Raw genomic sequence first — 4,322 nt, forward strand, 5'->3', positions numbered from 1 at the left:
CACATCTTTCAGGCCGTAGGGGCCCCGTGCAGCCAAAAACCCCCTCCCAACGTTGCCCTCCCCCACCCCACTGCCCCCCCCCCCCCACGGTGCACCAATTTCCCCGCTGCACTCACCTCACGCCCCTTTAACTACAATGAAGCTAGCTTCACTAAATCGTGGCTCGCTAATGAGACAAGGCCTACCGCTCGCCGGTCATTTGAGAGCAATTCTACCGACGTTAGTCGGTTATGTTTCTATATCTAATTATTGAATTGTTTCATTTTGTCAATTTATTCGATATCTATTGCGCTACGGACATTTTGACAAAAAAACAAAGGCCCTCGGTAAACTTCGAAGGTCGGGATATTAGTGGTAATCTAAAACGTTAATGTAGTGTTAATAATTCGCCCCCTCCCTCGTGAATGAAGTGCTAATAACTTTCCGGTATGTCTAGTCATCACCGCATGAACAAACAGATGCGTAGGCCTGATGTCTGCTCTATAAGAAAGTGATACCCCGGAGTGATAACTTTGACCGCGAGGTCAAATGATGCTAATCTGTTAAATAACTGTTCATGGTATTTAAGAATCTGGATAAACGAGTCTCAAAAGTTAGTTCTCTCGTAACGCCTCGTAACGCGTTCAACGTTTTCAAGGTCTAGAGAAAATTTTCTCAAAAACTCTCTATTTTCTTAATCGGCGCTTATAAATGGCCAGAGAATTTTTGATTGATTTTTTTTCAGATCAAGTTTATCAACTGGCCATTCCAGTGTCTCTCCTTCTGAAAACATTGCTGATAATCTTCGATCTATTAATGGAAGTGATTTTTTGTAGCAAAATAAGGTCTGAAAACTGCATTTTTCCTTAGTATTTTCTAAAAACTTCCAAGTAGTCTTTGAAAATTTTGTTTGTAAGCTATATGAGATATTTTGGTCTATCTGATTGTATTGCACATGAAAATACTTAATTACTTCACGGTACTGAAATTTTCCCTTTTTTCGTATATTTTGTAGGTTTTTTTTCATTTCTTGAAAGAACTTGAGAAATTCTGTTGCTTCCGATGCGCACTCCAGTCTCATCAGTGAGAACAACATTCTAAAATGCGACTGTAATTAGCGTTAACAATATAGGGAACAAAAAAGAGCAAATTGGTTCAAATCACTTTTTCTTTGTAAACAACAATAAAATAGCTTTAAGAGTTCTGAAAATTCACACCTCAGAGCAGTGCAATCAGACTTACTGAGTGAATGAAAACAAATCACGAGAAGAGAATTCAAACGCTACACGTTGACCAAATTCGAAAAAAAGAAATTCAAAAACATAGCAGGACAAGTCCTGACGTACAATTCAAAGAATTTTCATTGACTAAACCTAAAACTAGACCTAGAACGGACAAGGAATGGATTGCGAAAACCAGTTTGAAAACAATCCTATCCAAAATATTGAAAAAAGACAGCAAAAATCAAAGTGAAATTGCCGCATGTGAACAAAAAACCACTAACGAGAAAGCGAATTTTTGTTCAAACAGCGTTTTCTCACTCTACTTTAAATTTAGAGCAGAAAAATATCACGCCATAAAACCACTCGCTTTTTCTCTCCACTTTTTGTTTCGGCGTGACCAAAATCAGTACTCCGATTTGACTTCAAAAATCATGAAAATGTGTGAACATATCTTTATAAAAACGAAAAAATTGTTTGAATTGTAATAAAAGATCTGTACTAGATTTCTAATGACACCAATCACAACTATCCACGATGAATTTATCGACGGGCCAAAATTGACTGAACAAAAAACCCATTTGTGTATTTAGTTCCTCCCCCAAAAAAGTGGATCGCAACAAAAATCAGACAGAACTAAAGTTAGACATCTTTCCAACCTTCTATTTTCGACAACTGCTTTCTATTTACAGATCATGATATTCAATAACGCAATCATTCAAAAGCAAAAATCAATCTTTAATGGATGGAAGAGTTATTGGATAGGGAAAAATGGTAAAAAACTGCTTTCAAGATTCACTTGTACTTGTTTGATGATGGAAACTCTTTGTCTCCGAAGAAATGAATACTTTTTCGGGATCAAATTATGAAGCTTTTTGAGTTTAACCTTGATTTTCAGTCTTCATTATTTTTTTAAATAAATTTCAGATATTTGAATGAGAGTATAAGTCTTTTGTTTCTTTGGCTGTGTTGTAGTATATGACCCCATGAAAGTTTGCCCATATCAGAAAAGAAAAGATAATTCTAATCGTGCTATTGTAATTTCGTCCACTTAGCGCTAAAATTAACCCTGTATTGTGATTTCTTTTCCATTTGCGTCAATTTTAAACATATAAATCTCAATTAGAATATAATCTTTTTTAAATTAAGCAAAATTTCTTGGATCTCCCTTTTGGTCTTTGGTCTTTTTTTTAAAGATTTTGGAATTGATGAAAATATATCAAAAACTCACTCTTCATGCAAACACAACTTTGATTAACTTTTAATTTTAACAGCACTGAAATGAGAAGGCAGTAAAGGCATGATTAGAAAACTTAGGTAAAAAGACTAAGTATTTAAATGAACAGAGAGATCAAATTTCTCTCGAATAAAGAGAGGTTTTCCTATCATTAAAGTTTGATGAAAATTCTATTTGCGTAAAATAAAACACTTTGCTGCTAATAATTCTGATAACTATTGGCATTTCAAAAACAGTTTAGCGCGTAATACGGGTGTCTAAAATACTGGGGGTGAGTTTATATGTCAAAGGATTTTTGTTTCAGTAAATTTAACAGCAATTTTTGCGCATGCATATCTGGCATGTAGACAAACGCACACACACACACAAACAAAGCAAAATTAGGTGCAGTTGCTCTCGCGTTTATATAAACAGGCGAACAAAAAAATTAAGTAGATACTTTAGCGAGTACGAACGCAGACAAAGCAGCCACCCCTTGAGAAAAACTAATATAACTCAATTACTTTCAAATCAAATAATTAGCAATTCAAGTTAAAACTATTTTAGCATTAGAAACTTTCTCGAAATTGTGGTACGATTGTTTTTAACTTCCTTAACGTGTTCTCTCTTCCACCAAATGCCCGTCATCAGCAGCCTTCTCATGAGGCGTTTGAAATTTCATAGTGGTTTTAGCTCAAAGCAATTTTTTGAATGAATACACCAGTTATATGTGAACAATGTACGAATTTTTGAAAGTTTTCAATCTATTCCTTATTTCGTGGTCAATTAAGAGAGAAAAGTGGTTGAACAGGGTCGGAACACTATGTCTGAACGCACATTACCGAGCCTCCTTGTGCTGTTTATTATAAAATGACACACATTTTAGGCAATCTTAAACTTGTCGACACAGCAAGATACCTTTAGATCCCGAAGCATTTTTTCATTTTTTGTCAATTTATGCTTCATTTTTTTAATTTAAAGAAGACTTAGTTTTAATTATCGGCTTCGTCTCTTAATCAATTTCTTCAGAAACTGTTTCGCTATTCGGCGCAATCATTTTTTGAACTTAGATTTTTTTCTCCAACATGCATTGGTGCAAATTTCCGTTGGTTTTTTTGTCTTAGACAGTAATCAGGTGTAAATTCAATATTATTGTAAGAAATAACAAGAGAGAAGCAGAGAGTACTTTATTTTGGATATCAAAATTATGATACAGTAAAAAAAACTGCACTGTCAAAAACTTGTAAACGTACCACTTTCAAGTGATGTTTTTAGCGCCCGGTGAAGTTATTTCAGGTATTTATTAAGACTCAAAAAATGAGCAGAGAGTTTATTCAAAATGTTGAGCTTCGGGCTTCAATAATTTTGAGTTCGGTTTAGCGATTCTTTCGAGAAAAACTTCAAAACTGCCCTAGACGAACTGGGACGGTTATCTGCTAAGATCTTTTTTCTTGAGACAGATTAAAAGCCATAATATTGATATAATTTGCTTTTAACTAGATTTTTAGCAGATGTTTCTCTTGTAACTAAAATAGTATTATCGCAAAACAATATATTATTTGGTGTTAATTTTCCTTTTCTGCTAGCTCCCCCCCCCCCCCCGCCTTATATAGCCGTTAAATTTGCACCCCCAAAATCTAAGTTTTCGCGAATTGTAAGAGCGATATTTGCATTTCATTGAAACAAGAGTGTGTAGGTATAGATTGAAGGCACTTTTAGAGTAGCTAGCAGAAAAGATCCATTTTCTCGGTTTTCTGCTATTTGAACAGTTGTTCTTCTGCCCTTAGGTGACAGTTTTGGTGACATGCTTGACCATGGCACTATTGGCGACTGACAGGTATTTAGTGTTCAGACATCCGATGGCTGCCCTACAGTACAGACAGCCGAAAGTAGCTTTGTTCGGAAAT

The sequence above is a fragment of the Convolutriloba macropyga genome, chromosome 12 (genome assembly GCF_964194025.1).
Source record: "Convolutriloba macropyga chromosome 12, txConMacr16.3, whole genome shotgun sequence".
Taxonomy (NCBI): domain Eukaryota; kingdom Metazoa; phylum Xenacoelomorpha; order Acoela; family Convolutidae; genus Convolutriloba; species Convolutriloba macropyga.